Below are 16387 nucleotides of genomic sequence, written 5' to 3' on the forward strand. Positions count from 1 at the left end.
TCTGAGTTATTTTAGTTTCCGTAATGCAGAGGTTTGCACTTGGAAGCAATTGATCCTGCAGTATGACTATTAATGTCCAATTAAATTTGATATACTGTGAAAATGGTTTCACACTTTGACCAGGGGCATAAAGATGGATCGCTTCAATCGTAATGGGGCTGTGACTGAGCAAATGAAATTGGCCCAATGGTGGCAGCATAACATAAGAAATAAAATACAAAAGGATAAAGGATTTCCTCTTCAGTACAGTTTTTAGGCTGAGTCATCACTGCCAAAGAGGTATCCTTGTTCTTCGGGGGTGGGGTTGCCTTTAAAACCAAAGCATGGCACTTATCTTGCTGTCAAACTGGAATGAAAAAACATTTTATTTTTTACTGTCAGGCAACCAGGTAAGGTCAGCACTTCGCACGAGATGGACCTTGTCTGACAGCCATCTGGTTAAGAGCCTCTGCTAGGACTTCAGAGCAGGAAAGGTAATATGCATTAGGGATCTTGTGTTAAAAACAGATGTTTTCTTAGATGTGAAGGCAAAACAGAATTTAGTGTCTGAAAGTCACTAGGTGGAGTTACTGCAGATGAATACAGGCATAATTATACAGCTATAAAATGACTGCCTTTCACAAGTAAGCTCTTTTCTAGCTTAAAAAAAAATCCCATCCTGTCAAATTTTGTGGGGGTTTTGTATGTTCTGATAATTTCCTGATTATATATCATTGCACCTTTTCTAATTTTCTCACCTGGGGCTGGGCCTGCATGTTCTTGCATCTGTCCAAAACCCGACACAGACCCCATGCACCTGTGGAGGCCATGCAACTGAAGTAACAGGATGCTTTTGAAGTAACAGGAACATTTGCAGTGGTGAGTAGCATTATCACTCCTTGTGAAGCACTTTCCTTCTCATGCAAAAAGCAGAAAGAAAAAAACTTCATCAAGTTTGTCAAATACAATGATTTACTGGTGGGGGCTTGCAGCACCTGGGAGCAGTCTGAAGAAAGAGAAATATTCAGCACAGAGAGAGTTAAACATCAATGGTTTGAAAGGTTTCAGCAAGAGCATCTTCTCCTTTTCTATGACTCTGTGAGGGGATGTGTATTCATCCCTCTTATCTTAGTGAAGCAGCTGGGCTACTGCTACCATAAATCAGGAGCAAAACTAAGGGATGGTGATGGGGAAGACTTATGGCAGGGCGGCAGTGGTGCCTGGCGAGACGGGGAGCAGACCGGGTTAAAATGAAGTGCTCAGACCTCCTGCGGGAGGGAGAGATGGGGGACGCAAAGCCCGCAGCGCGGCGGCGACTGGAGGGACGGGACAGTGCCGATACCTGCCGGGCAAATCCTTCTCCAGGGGGTGGGAAACCCCCTGGCTCGACATGGAGCAGGTGGGAGGTAAGCGAGGGGCTGGGGTCGGGGTGGGAGCGCTGGCATTGGGGTGTTACATGACGCCCTGGACCCCGCAGCTGGCTGGGCACGCTGGGAAGTGATGCCAGCCCCTGAAAGCCACTGGTGCCAGGGTGGGTCGAAGCCACAGGGATCCACTTGCACACAACAGCCTCTCAAATGCGAGTCTTGCAATGCCTTTCTCAGTGCCATGGCCTTGCCCGGACCTGATTGCAATGTCAGCAAAGCCTCTGCAGAGTCCCTGGGGCTTTCTGCTCACCAGCACGGGAACGCAACGCAGGACTTGCCGATAGTTGTTGCAATGCAGAGTTTGCTAGTGCACAGTAATGTGGCATCTTCCACCGCAGTCATTATGGGTGGGATTTTTAGCTGTTCCTCTTGATCACCTTCTTGATCCTGATCACCTGGCTTTGGCACATGGGCGAAGGCGCAGGCGAGACGGCCGAAGCTGCTGTAGGAACCGTGTTGGTTAAATATGCATGCACAGCCTGGTTGGCTCCCTCACTGCCTGGTTCGCCGGTGTAGCCCCACTGATACCACTGGGCTTCCTCTTGCTTTACAGTAGCCCGAATGATGCAAGGTCTGAAACATGCAAAGTAGTTTCCAAATGAGTCACCACGGAAGAAAAGGGTGGGGGCGAGCAACCGAGACCTCCCCCCAAGACTACGAAGGTGGTTTCAGGCCAGTGGTCCGCTTCCCACCTCTGCGTGGGGCAATGCAACAAGCTCCCTGCGTTCCTGCGTTGGTGGTAGACTAATGCTTATTGCCCAGCTGGGGTCTCCGAGGAGCTCTCGGTTTCGGGCACCACTGGTACGCTGCACCTTCGGTCCCTGGTGCTGGCCATGAGTGCGAGGGGCTACGGACAACCAGCTTGGAGGAAGCCCAGGGGACTTGCACCTCCCTCCTCCATCCCTCCTGCGGTGAGATCTCACTTCAGGGTGCCCCCCCCCCCGTCAGTAGCTGCTTCTTGAGAAAGATCATTACGTTTCCCCTCTCTCTTGGTCTTGGAGACATTTAAAACAGCACATTTACCTGAATGCAGATGTAGCCACAGCCACAGCAGAGGGCAAAGAAGTACCCTATCTCCTGCAACCACCTGAACTGTTCCCTGACATATTCCAGCCTCTGCAACAGTGACAAAATAGGACAGTGACAGTGGTAGGCAGTGCATGGTGGCTGTGTGAAAGCAGCCTCTCGCTCAGCAGCCCTTGCTCTTCAGAAAGGCTGCCCTTCCCTTCACCAGAGGTCCGCGCTCAGCCTTGCCTGAGCCGGACCCTTAACATCAGCCACGTCTCCAGCAAGGAGCACTTCTTACCATATTTCTAGCATCACAATTTTTTTTCCAGGAGTATAATTTCCTCCTCTTAAATAAGACAAAAGTGTTCAGCAGTAACTAGATCGATCTATGACTTGCATTTCCCCTTGGAGCTGCCATTGGTTTACAGGGATTTACGTACCCATCAGTGCTTTCAGGCCCTGCAGGTCCCTGGTGCGTTACAGGAGAACTTTTTTGTCAAAGGTCTGGGAATCATCCCTGTCCAAGCGATGGCATCAGACAGGCTGAATGGAGGGGTCTCAAACAGAACAGCAAAATTTCCTACATCCCTAAGCTCGTCAGCTAGAAAATCAAATGTTGGGGCATTTGCATGTTATTATTGCTTACCTATTTTATCTACTTAGCCTAATTAGCTAACTAGGCTCATTTAAGCCTCAGCATTCACTAATCCCAATTAGAGATGGGCCTGAACCAGGACCTGGGTCCCAATTAGGAGTTAACAAGCTCTTGGCAGCCTACTGCCTCCAGCAGTCTCTGCAGCTGATCACGGTATGTGGGAGCACAGGAGCCCCTGCAAAACAGCAAGGAAATGCCAGACCCACGCCACCTCTGCCCTCAAGCTCTCCAGACAGCTGAGAAGCAGATCAAGACCTAAATGTGTCTTTTGCTTTGCAATGGTCTGCATATACCTTGTGTGCCGTACCCCACAAAATGAGGGGGAGTTGGTTTTTGCACCCATCTGTATCAGTCGCGTCAAACCCTCTGTAGTGGCCAGAGGAGCCCCCGGGTGCTAAAGCTCTTGCATCTCGTCATCCTTTCCAGCTGCTTCTTGTCCCCTTGGCTCATTCTGAGCATGGCATGGTGACAAACCCACATACACGCTGCAGTCACTATTCACAAGTACCCGTAGCAATAAATTATGCACAGATGAAGAAATGCGCTTGTTCTGCGACAGCCACCGTCACCCTGATGGGGCTTAGGACCCGTTTCTGACTTGGCCATTGAAATGGGACTGCTTGTATCTGCTCTGCTCCTGCATCCGCAAGAGAGGGACAGTGGCATGCAGGGAGCCTGCAGGCGCTTCGGCACGTCCCCAGGAAAACCAGATCCAAGAGTCTGGCGTTGCTTGCACCGAAGTTGCAGAGCTGAAGGACAAGTCAAGTAGTAGCAGTCTCCTTCAGATCACGCACCATCGGCATGGTTTCTCTCAGCACAGGGTCACACTGAGAAACCTGATCGTCACTTGCCTCCGGTATTGTTTTCAAAGACCCATGTCTTCCACCTGGGACCATACCTGGCCCCCATCTCCCCATGTAGTAGGGAAGGGTTTTACCTTCTGCAGTGCTGGCACCATTGGCGAGACATGCTCCTTTCCCCCGCGGGGAGGCAAAGGGCTCCTGGTAAATCGTGCGGGCAGGAGGCTCTGCGTGGGGCTCCGACAGCCTTTCCTAACCCTCCTCTTCTTTCCCCAGTCAGGGGTCTCTGACCCCGCCAAGATGCGGTTGCTGAAGTTGCCAGTTCCTCTCACTGGAAGCTAATAGCTAGCACACTGAGCAAAGAAAATCCAATTTGGCATCAAAAAGCAAACAGCCCAATTCCGGTCTCTTATCTTTTTTTCCTGCTGGTGCAGTACATCAGGCTTTTCGCTGATTTATACCTTGGATGCAAGAAGAGTTTCAGACCCAAGGTTATGCTCCTGTCAGGTGTGGACGTTGGGCTATGTGTCCTCACCGTAACACAGGATGAAAGGGTTTATGAACCGGGGACGTTCACAAAGGGAGCGTTCACGTCCGTACGGCGATGCTGCGGTCGGCGATGGGCAGCAGTGGGTTGAGGACCCGGCTGCCTGGGGAATGAGGCTCCTTCTGGCAAACCCCCTTGATGAATTGCTCATAAAAGCCTGATGCCACCTTACGATTTTTATTTTTCTTCTTTTCTTCAAGAGGACCACTAGAAAATGGAATGACTGTAGTTTCCTTTGCTGTAGCAGAGCTTAAAGGGGGTTTTAACTCGGGAGCTGGTCTGCTGCTCGCTGAAGTTGGTGATGCCTTTTCTGCCAGCTTCCGTGGGTGCTGGAACGGCCTCTCTATCAAAGGCAGCTTTGATTTTCTGTGCTCGTGTGAGGCTTTCCTCCCATTTCTCTTTGGGGAATAGCTTCGGGAGGCTTCAGAGCTCAGATGAAATATTTCCTGTAGCTGGTCCTCAGCTTCTTTTTCTCTTTGCATCATGACTGCTCCTCTCTTTTACAGTCAGCAGCTGTAATAACCGCTGGCCTCCTCCTGCTGTACATCCCACTGTGCTACGAGGAATTCCACTTCCACGTGGCTCACGTGTACGCTCGCCTGGGGTACCCCAACGCCCAGCACATCGTGGGACAGAGGTATTTGCAAGGTAATATTTCTCCAAGCCATGGCTAATTTGCTGCCAGAGTACGTATGGGTATAAGCCAGAAACACAAACGTGGCTCTACGCTATGTAGTACACCGCCACACTGATGGATTTTGGATGCCGTATTTTATATCCTAACTATTACTTTCCTACCTTGTCTCACACCCAGGAGCTGGAGTGGAAAAAAATGAGGACATGGCCATGCACTGGTTCAGGTGAGGTGCAAAAAAACCCCAACACTGGCCATGGCAAATTGCCCTCTCCTGGGGAAAGGCTACCGTGGGGTGGGAGGAGGAAAAAGAGCCGGCAGTGCTTTGAGGGGAGAGCCACACTGAGCTGCCCTGTGCCAGTGGGAGGGAGGCGCACGGGGCGGCAGCGGGGAGACCGGGAGCTCCCAACTCCTTGCTGTCGGTCGGATGCTTCGCTCCGCTTTCCCCACCTGCTATTGCTATTTTTTAAATCAGTGGAGGCAAGTAAGTATCTCGCCAGTGAGAGTGCAGAGGGATGCTGGCGCTGCTGTACAGCCTTTTTGGGAGGTTCGAGCAGCAGGTGGGCAGCAGGAAGAACGCACAGGTGCAGGAGGGGAGAGGGCCAGGAGCTGCTGAGGCAACGGAAAATCAAGTTACGGCAGCATATTAATTTCCTGCTCTCGGCACACGCTCCCAAGAGGTTTCTGCCACGTAAGCGAGGCAGCCGTGCCCAGCGTTGCTGCGGTACCCGCCGTTGTTACACCCACGGCGGGGGCCTGGGCTGCATCCCCCAAAACCATCCTGCTCCTGCTGAGAAACAGGAAGGATGAGGGCCAGGGAAAGTTACTGGGCTACCCAAAAAGCGGGGGGGGAGGGGGGGGCACATTGGATGTTTCCTCTGTGTTGGCTCAAGGTGTAGAACAGCATCAAGCTGCAGGATTTTTAAAGCTGAAATAACCGTGCCGGTGACAGCAGGGGTTGTGAAACAAGAAGTCATCTTTAAGGACGTCCGTACTTAGAGAGATGCTGAAGCCTTGGCACCTTTCTGAATAAGGATGTTTCCCAAATCAGAGCCTGAACATTTTAAAGGGAGATGCTGAAGCCTTGGCACCTTTCTGAATAAGGATGTTTCCCAAATCAGAACCTGAAAATTTTAAAGGGATCACTTCCAGGACACTGATTTATACATACCTGTTTCTTTCTTTGCTCTTACCTCGCTCTAAAACATTCAAACTCAGGTTGTCTTCTTCTGTACTTTCTCTTACCACTTTCTTTGCTTCTCTCTTCCCGGCTGTAGGCAGGCTGCGGGGCAGGGCCATCCCCACGCCTCCTTCAACCTGGCGGTGGGGGCACTCGCAAACATGACCGTGGCACTCGAAGAAGGGTAACCCGAGCTATTCCTCTTCCTTCCCCTCACAGCTGCCTTCCCAGCTCCTCCTGGGGAGGGAGGCAACCCGGTACTGTAGATATTCCATGCATGCAGCTACTCCAGTGTTTCTAATGCTCTCTCCTTGTATTGTCAGTAATGCAGCCCTACCTGCGGCAAGAAAACTGAAAATCTCAGTTAGCCCAACGAGGTTTTAAAAATTAGGTGACACAGTACCTAAAATGCCTGTGGTCTGATTACATATGTATTTCCATCGGTGATTTCCCGGTCAAGGCAAGGGACAAGGCCCATACCAGTATAGAAAGAGCTACTGAAGCGACATGCGACTTTTCTGCTAGAAAGAGCTGTCTGTCTTTCTGGGGGAGCCCCCTTTTCACTCTCCTTCCTGTCCAGCAAAGTCAATGAGAAGTGTCCTGTTGACCACCCAGAGGTTGGGTTGAAGCCGTCCGGGACACGTTTCTCTCCCCGACGTGCCTGCGCACACTGCACACCGGCATTCCCAGCAAAGCCCGCAGCCAAAGAAAATTTGCTTTGTGCTTTGTACCTTCGCTGTGGTGACTTGTCCTGGGGCTAAGTGAAGCTAAAACAACTGATGAGTTCCCATCACAGTGAAACTCAGTCCTTTTTTTTTTTTTGGGGGTATAGTTTTGTTTTGAGTTTTTTACATTTACTCCAAGTCTGAAAATTAAAATTGAGGTTGGAGAGAGCATTCTTAAGCTAACTGTAGCTAAAAAAGCAATGTTTGGGCAAACCCTGTGAGTTGAAGCCAGTGCATTTCGTTTCAATCTCTGCTGCATGTTGCATGATCAGGCAGACTCACTTATTGAGCGGTAAAAGGAGTATGTATTTCAAAAGCTCCAAATCCATCTCTACTTCAATTCAACTAAGACGAGAAAATCACCGAACCCAAACCATACATGCTCAGACCACAGGGAAAAGCAGAAAGAGAATCAGATCATTTTCTGAATAGTGGAGGGTTAACTTTACAGGCGCTTTCAGATCCAGTAGCTGTGGTCCTTCTATAAAAGCCTGGGTAAAAAAACTTAGCTAGGAATGAATCAAACCTCCTCCTAGATTTTCTTGATGAAGGTTTCATGTCCTTCAGGGAAGTGGAGAAACTCCTTGGTGTGGCAGCAGCCCACGGGCTCCAAGAAGCTCAGCAAGTTTTGGAAAACATCCTCAAGAGCAGAAACCTTCCCTGAACGACCGTTGCAACACCAATGCTCGTCCAGCCTTGCCTTCTTCTGCACTTAGCAACCCCACTTTCTCCTTGCTGAGTGTCTAGTCTTTAGGCATTTGAATCATTCATCGGACATTACATTTGCTTTGCACTGGATCTCCACGGTCAGATCTATGGCAGTGATGTGTTGCTGCTCCTTCTTTTGCTTCTTTTGCTCACCACTTCTGAACAGCGCTGGAAAGGTGGGGTGGAGGAGACAAATAGCCTTCAGGGTTACGCTGACGACGGGCATATGGACGTTATTGAAACAAGCACTGCTAGTGTTGCACCAACTCATCTGCTAATACTAAGTTAGATTCAGATATTGATCTGGGCTTGATGTGGTGTTGCTTGTGCATTTGTGCTGCGTGTATTTCTTGCTCTGCTTGTGCATTGCAATAAATGGTCACGACTGAGGCTTTATCACTGTAAATCAGCATGACATGCATGCATGATGTCATTTGTAATAGAAATGACAGTGATTTAATAGAAAATATAAATAATGCCCTCACTTAATAGCTATCGTTCCTTATCAACATTACCATTGCCATGCCGGTTTCGGGGAAAAGTAATTCAATTTAATGGAAACTGCCTTCGTTTTCAGGGTGGTCTCGGTTTAAAACCACAGTGGGAGCAATTGCATTTCACGGGAAGTGCACTCACTAAACAAAGATCCGCAGCGTTTTGCTAGCAATAAAATTGTTTCCCAGGGCTGCCTTTGTTGGTGTGCAATCTTTCCTTTTTTTCCTACCATGATTATCCAGCTCACTTGTTGCATTACACGAGGTCCTTGCTCGAGGCCACGCTGGTGAGCCTGAGACCTGGGGGCTGCCGCTGAGAGAGCAAACGGGACAGCAAGCCCGTGGCGGAGGCCAGGCTTTCGTTTCCGAGAATTGCTTTTGCAATTTGTGACTCATAGGCAAAGGCGTGAAGGATTTTGCCCAGGCTCCTGTTTCCCCGTCTCCTCTCAGTATCTTTCTAGGGCGATGCCGGCAACTCCTGGGGGGCATCCCGCAGGCACATCATGCCGGCACCCGGCGCAGCGGGGGCCGGTGGCCACACGTTAAGCGAGGGGTGGCCGGGCTTTGCCTCTGCTCCGCCTGGCTGTCCCCAGGCTGGGCCCCTCGGGGCCACCTCTGTCTTGCTCCCAGGAGGAGAGGACAGAGCGGAGGGGCCCTGTGGCCTGGCCGTCCTTCTGCCTCCCCCAGCTCGTCCCTGGCAGCACCTGCTGCAGAGCAGCGCTCTCCGTTGGCAGTGCGGTCGCCTGCTCCCCGCGCCTGCTCTTCTCCTTTCTCTTTCCCTTCTGCGCTCCCTCCCACGCATCTCTTTATTAAATCTGGTGCCACAAAACTCGCAGCAGAGCAGAGCACCAGGCGAGTTCCTCTCTTCCCTCCCCCTCAAGCAGAAAAGCAAGACAGCGTTTGCCAGCTCAAAAAGGAGCTTATTTCCATGGCCTCTGCAGCGGCTGTGGACCGGGACCCCAAGCCAGGACCCTTTGAAGGCAGGGGAATATTTCCCTTGGCATGAGGCTAGCGCTGCATCATGTCTCATACCCGCTTTTTTTTTTCTCATACAGTAAACATGCATGAGCTGTAGCTCCTGATTTGGAAACTAGACCTATGCTATATGTCTTGTATACAGAGAGACGCACCCCTTGAGTGCAGTGGGCATCCATTTCAGGCCTGCGGTACCCTGCTTTTTGCGTCTGCGAGCAGGAAAACCTTGTATTTGTCCCCACAAACCAGCATCCACCAGGCCAATGGCGTGAGGGGCTGTGTCAGAAGCCCTCCAAAACCTGGACCCGCGGTGTCTGTTGACTCTCCTCTACACCCAAAGTCATCCCCCTTGTTTTCTCCATCCTCCCTAGCCACAGCAGCCAATGTCAGAGGGGCATTCAAGCATGGTCGGGGAGAGCTGTGCCCTGCTGTGTGCCTCTGCCAGCCGGTGATGGTCGAATTCACACCCCTTTCCTATGGTCACCGGCTCTGGGACGATGCTGCTAGCTGCCCAGGTTTGGTGTACGGCACTGCCTCGGCGAGCAGCAGGCATACTAACCTGGGTATTTGAATAGCAAATATGCCGTGGGCCTGGTGGGCAGGGTCATTGCATTCCACAGGACGTAAGAAATCACTTTTTTCTGTCCCCCAGTCAAAGCGAGCGAGCAGGTTTTTGTGCGCTGATCAATTTTCCCACCTGAACCGTATCATTGCCCAGCACCAAAATGGGCATTAACACCAACCGTGAGACTCTGCAGCTACCGGGCGAGTCAGCCTCGAGGTTCACGCTGCCTTTGCTTCGGTGGCAAGGTGCAATATCAGCACGTTACTCGTTTTTGCTGGTTATTTTGTTCGCTTTCTCAAATTTTGGAATGTGATATTTTTCCTTTATGTCAGCTGTAGTTTCCTTACTGGTACACATGGTCTCAAACACTGGGCAAATGACTTATCATCCAATGCTTTCCAGGTAGCCTCTTTTTTAATAAGGAGTAGTAAGAGCTGCAAAATAAATCACAAGCAACCTTGCACACATTTCAACAGGAAAAAAAATAACTGCAAATTTAATAAAGCCAGTTATCAAACAGGAGCGGGAGAAGGCTATTGCAACTCAATGCGGTGCCGAGACTTCACCAAGAAAAGACGTTCACCGGTTTCATGCAATTTGCAGAATTAGCGCTTGCATTTCTACCCTCGCACTGCCTCCCCTGAGACACGAGTGTCTCCCACCCTAATTGCTGTCTGTACGATTTCCTCCTGGATTTCCTTTCAGTCCAATCCCATGAAACACGGTTTAGCACTCAATGGCCGAGGGTGCGCACATCCACGTTCCTCCTACCTTTTTTCCCTTTTTCCCCACCAACCTGCCTCGCCAGGGCTGCGTTGGCTCCCCGTGGGTGCGGGCACCCGGTCACGGGGCGCTTGTCCCCCGTGACGCCGGCTGGACCTCCCCAGCAGCTGCCAGCCCTCTCCTCCTTGGCACTGCCTGTATGCAGGCAATTAGAAGGATTTTCTTTCCCAAAACACAGCTCTAATTATAATCTAATTCAGCTTATTTGAAGTACATTTTGGTAGCATTTCCATTATGCAAATACCAATTTATTATCCTCACATTATGTTTTGACTACAGTTGTGTTGCTAATTAGAGGCAATTTAACTGCTTTAAAAAACCCCATCCTTTCCCCTCCATGCACCCTTACTTCCTCACAAACCACACAGAACAGACATTTAGCACGGAGTCAGTGATGAAAACCTGCAGTTATCAGCTCCATTTTCATCACTCTAATTGACTTTCATTATGTTAGAAGCCACTTAGAAAGTACAGATTTTTCTGATTTACTTGGGTTTGGGGACGGAGGCACGAAAGAGAGGAGGGCGACTTACTCCAGCTGCGTTTCTAACATTTTTCCACCCAAACCTTCAGGTGGGTTTGGCGTGGCTGCCCGCCCTCAGTAACCAGGCACGCTGTCGCCTTTGGCTGTGGGAGGAAAATTACAACGATAATGGTGCTGCTCTGGGAAAGATGGTGCATTTCAGGGATAAGAGGGAGGAAAGCTGACCCCAGGGGTCTGGGATAAAAACCTCCTAAAACGGGCTCTGGCGAAGGGGTTTGTGTGCCCCGCCAGCAGAGGCACTGGGAAACTGGGGCAAAACCCCAAGAAAGCAGCAATTCCCATCTGCCCTGGCCAAGCGCAACGGGGGGACTATAAGTTTGGTTATGGGGCCTGCCCAGCTCGGTGTGGGCCTTATAAGATGGGCAATGGAGATTTTTTTGGGGGGGGAAGCGAGGCAGCCGTGGGGAGGTGTGTGGGAATAGGGACTGGGCAGTGGGAGTTTATAGAGGGCTGAGCGCCTGCCAATCTGTCACCGACATCCTTAAAAAACCCCACAGGGTTATTCCTCCCAAGGCCTTTTGAAATGACCATGACTTCTGACCGCTTTTCTTCTGCACACTTTTCTGTTGGGCGTGTTAGGCGTGTCTGCTACCACGGCTCAGGGCAGGAAGGGATCCCGCACCCCACGTGGGCAGCACAAAGGTTTCTGCCTCCCAAAGCATCTCCAGGGCCGTCCCTGTTTGATGTGGCTGGCATGTTTTCTGACCGTAGAAATGTTTTTTTACCAAAGGTTTTGAGGAGCTCTCAGAGCTTCCCAGACAGATGACTTCTGGCGGGGGGCGGGAGGGAAGCGTTATTGCCCGTAATAAAAGCCCATCAAAACGATCAAACCCATAGATGGCTAAAGAAGCTGTGCAGCTCTGGCTTTGCAGTGTGTGCTGCAGCAGCAGCTGAACATTAGGGGTCCCCAGTGGACTTTCAAAAGCTTGGGGGGGGGGGGGGGGGGGGGAACCAAAACTGAAGCCTTCCTGACTTTCTCTACAATATAAATCCCAATACCCCACCCACTTACCAGGCGAGCTCTGTTGATACCAAGGGCGAAACAACAGCATTAACGCTCTGACGTAAAGCGAAGACAGCAGCCGCCGCGCTGTGCCTACAGAAACCCGGGGCTCTCGGGGAGGGCCTTTTCTCCCTGCCCAAAGTCAAGCTTCAGAGCTTTCTGCCCTGTTTTGTTCTTAATTGCAAGTGCTATTGCGGTGTGAAGGGTTCTTTTTGTTTTGCTGCTTCCCCCCCCCCCTCCCCTTTTAATTTATTTTCCTCAGGAGACATTATCTTTCATTCGCGGAGCAAACTCAGTGTCCCCGTAATGGAGGCTTAATGGCCATGGGCAGGCGCGGGGGAAGCTGCCGCGGCACTGCCACGCTGTGCCAAACCTCCTCCGGCTGGCGAGGAGCCGGGCTTGTCCTGCGGGAGAGGATTAGGCAGCTCCTTTGCACTTGTCGCATCCATCAGATGTCTTAAGTGCATGGGACATCCCAGCTGTCCCCCGTCCTGCTCTCCTGCCCCGTGAAACGCCGCGGGTCCTTCACCGGTGCTGTGACGGGAGCACGGCTCAACCTCCGGGTCGCAGCCACGTGAGGGAGGGTGGGCGCGAGGAGAGGCCAAGCGTCGGCATCCGTGTCTGGACGGGAGCTAGCAAGGCTCTTCCCAGCCCAGCTCAGCACTGGTGGTACTGGGAACGGTGCCCCTCTTTCCTTATCCCTCCAGTGAGTAATTAGCGAGCGCTTGCAGATTGCCAAGCCCCAGGAGATCTCACCCCTGCCTGAGTGCCGAAGCGGTGGGCTCTGGCCGACAGGAGGGAGATGCAGACCCAAGCAGGTCTCACGCAAGCGCCAGGCAAGCGCAGAGCATCGCACGCGGATCCCCCCACGATCAGCGTTTCGTGGAGCGCACAGGGCCTGCAAAAGGTCTCTGCGTCTTGGGAACCCTGCTTGGAGCCCCTGGGGATGGCGTTGGTGTGACTCTGGCCACTGGGAGGGGAGGAGATGTTACCTACAGCGCAGACAACTTCAAGAAAGCCATTTTGTTACGTATCCCGCTACTGAATAGCAGTGCTTTAAATTAAGGAGCTCCCCAGAAAGGGCAGAGACAGTGGATTTGTCTTCCTGAGGCTAAAATGAGTGTTTTGATACAAGTGTCCAACAAGAGCCTGGCAGCCCTTTAAAGGGCTGTCATTTCAGCGTCCTGCAGCTGACAGCTCTGTAATTCAGCTCTCGGACAGTATCGCATAAGATAACCCGCATCGCTTCCCCTCACAGATTAAAAAGGGAGAAATACCATAATACTGTATCTTTAGTGCATTAAGAATTTCTTAATGCAAGACAGATGCAAGACGAGCATTGCATTTCTGCTTGGTCAGCGTTCTGCACGGGGCGCTTTCTGGCAGCTGCTCCCAGCAGGATTTAGGGCCTTTTGCAAACACCGTCTCTGCCATGCAGTGCATACTGCCAGAACAGGGCTTAGCAACCCCCCCTTTCTGTTCGCAAACCCGTTTTTTAAGGGCGGAAGTGGCAAAGCCCTGAAACTACTGAAGGTTATCGGAAGGCTGGATGGGGCAGTATTAATTAAAGGTGGGTATCAGCCCTTGCGGCCCCCCCGGGAATCACCCCTCGGCACAAGGCTGAGTGGTGCCGCGGTGCAGGGGACGCCGTGGCTCACGAGGGCTGGCAGCGTGGTGTTAGCCCCGGCACAGCATCACAGCGTCCCCGCAACACAAGCCCAGCCTTACGGGGAGACACCAAGGTCTGTCCGGCCTCGTACCCTGCCCTGGATGCACAGGGAAGAAAATCAGTGCGATGCAAAAACCAGGCTGCATGGAGATCTCCACCATAAAATAACATCTAAATATTTTCAGGTTGTGTCAGCTTCCCTGATGCTATCAGGGTGCCTCTGAGGGAAGTTTTCTTCTGGCCCCCTGTAACAGCAGGTTACCAGCTATTCCTCAGGACGGTCGATGCCTTCCCGTATAGCCTCATGTGCAGCGTGCAGCCTGCCGGCTCCGAGAGCCGAACTGTCTTCGCATTGAATTGGGCTGCAGTTCTGCCTCGCCAGAAGAAAGATGTGGGTCCTCACCTGAGGGGGGCAGAATTTGTCACCGGATAGTAAAATAAATGATGGATATTAACGCCAAATGCAATTATCCTTGGGGTATTCCCAAAGGCAGTAAAGCATCTGTGATTCCCCGGGTCTGTGAACTTTATTGCTATTGGGTATGTCAATAAATACTCCTGAGCATTCAAAGCCAAACCTGTTTGGGAAATGGCTGAAGCGCAGGCAGAATAAGCATCTTCCAGTGCTACACACCCTAACTGGGACTTACTGAAAACCTGGAAATACGACATCATCAAGCTTGAAGTTTTGAACGTGGCACCACCTTTTCAAACCCATTTCTGAGCGGCTGCTTCCCTCAGCCACAAGCTGGGGATCAGGGCACCCTCACTAGCTGTGAGCTTTACAAGGATCCCTTGTTTCCCAGTAAACAAGGATTCACTACTTTTTTTTTTTTTCCATGCTTGAGGCATCGGGAAGGAAAGGCACGGTGCCTTCCCACCCAAGCCTCCCTTAGTGCTGCGGATAATTGCCATCTGTTTCCCGGTTTGCTCATGATTAGGCAGGGGGATCGGATAAAAACCTGCCACATGCTGCACAAACTGGCTGGAAAACACCTACCTGTGACAGGTCACTAATACTAATCAGCTGTGACTTGCTCCCTCCTTTCCGGGAGAGGGTGAAGGTGGTGGCTTTGCAGCTGCGGACCCCCCCGATTCACCCCTCTCTGCTCCGCCGAGTGCCCCCGCTGCACGTCCTGTGGCCGGGGCTGGGAGGGGAGGATGGCTTTGGGAATAAATAGGCTGCGGCACAAGAAAAAGTTCCAAAGCCGGATTTTCAGGAGGCTTTTAGGAAATCCCCGTTGCTTTCGGGAAGGCCTGGGTCCAGACCCTCTCTGGGAGATTTCTGGGGATCGCTTTGGGCACACGCTGTGGCAGAGCACCAGGGAAGATGTACAGCCACGGCCGGGAAACCTTGGGGACAGCCACAGCTTAGAAGAAACGCGGTGATGGACAGCGCAGCAGTTTGTACAGTCAGCAGCCCCCCTTAAAAATAGGCGATGCTAGCGCCTATTTTGCCATCCACTGCCATCCATATCTCCATCCGCCCCTGCCCAGAGGTGGTGATCCAGCCTCGAGGCTGCCAAGAAGGTGGGATGGGCAGGAGGGAACGGGAGGAGGTGGAGGCAGCCCTGGCAGGAGCTGTGCAGTGGAGGCAGAACTGCAGCCCCAGCCTCGGCACGGGACCGCAGCCCTTCACCTGCCCCCCTTTGCAGAAGAGCTGGGGGTGACTCAATCACAAAAACCCAAGGGAAAACTTTGGCAGGCCGCAAAGGTGGGACGCAAGCAAGCTATTAGATGTGGGAGCAAGGCAGAAATCAGATGCTGAGGAAGGGGACGGGTTGCAGCCATAGCGGTGAGTTCCCAAGAGTGACATGCCATTGAGGTTTTCTGTAAGATGATCTCTAGATTTATAAGCTACAAAGCTCTGAATGTTGTAATGACACAATCAGTATAAAGGTGGTACCCTAAAGTTTTGGCTGTTTTCATCAGTGTTAATCTTCCACACTTCAGTCAATCAGAACTTACTACATAAAACAGGATCGCGTCCCTGTAGTGGCTTCTAATTGCTGTGAAAATTTCCCCAATTATCCAAAACCATAATCAGGAAAGTATTCCATGCACATACGAGTCATTACCTAAACACATGTGATCCTGGTCCTGGTCCTCCACTGAAATGTAGTCAAGCTCCACTGATTTCACTGGCCAGGGAAGAACTAAGGAGATGCAACGTGCGCCCTATTAAGGGCTGACCTGCAACATGGGAAATGTCTCATAGATTGATCCAAATGTGTCTCTATCCCGCTTTTTGGGGAACTATGTCAGTATTTCATGGAGTATAAATGTAAATCCTTACAGAAAGCCATGATCCTTCTTATCGCTTTTCTGCCTTAAGCCTAACAAAGAAAAGAGGCAGGAGCAGCTACGAAAATAAGAGACCCTACGAGATCCGTGCGGCAGCAAGGCATGACTGTGAAGCAGGCCATGCCACGTCCTGCGGCTGGAGCCTCCGTCCGATGGTGCGAGACCCCGCGGAGCTGGAACAGAGGCGGAACCGCAAGCGTGGAAGATAAGAGCGAAATAAAACATGACGGCCACGAGAAGCGAGCTGCTTCCTGCATCGTATCAATCATTGCTTTGGCAAGATGGCCCCAGGCAAGAGAGTGCGTTACCAGTAACGGAGCAGAAGATAAATGATGTTTGTAATACCTCATCGCACCGAGGGTTAACAGCATAGTAAAACAGCAACGC

At 51.4% G+C, this 16387-nt stretch overlaps 1 long non-coding RNA gene across 2 annotated transcripts; it reads left to right on the forward strand.

Annotated features, from left to right (window-relative positions):
- Window positions 1–309: 309 nt before the first annotated feature.
- LOC142408703 (uncharacterized) lies at window positions 310–8069 on the forward strand. 2 transcript variants are annotated; one of them, XR_012775381.1, is made up of 5 exons: window positions 310–473; window positions 4923–5064; window positions 5231–5276; window positions 6328–6487; window positions 7523–8069. It is a non-coding gene; the product is annotated as an uncharacterized LOC142408703 (long non-coding RNA). The 2 variants fall into 2 exon arrangements; XR_012775380.1 differs by having other exon boundaries at window positions 6328–6414.
- Window positions 8070–16387: the final 8318 nt, after the last annotated feature.

This window comes from Mycteria americana, chromosome 4 (assembly GCF_035582795.1).
Source record: "Mycteria americana isolate JAX WOST 10 ecotype Jacksonville Zoo and Gardens chromosome 4, USCA_MyAme_1.0, whole genome shotgun sequence".
Lineage (NCBI taxonomy): Eukaryota > Metazoa > Chordata > Aves > Ciconiiformes > Ciconiidae > Mycteria > Mycteria americana.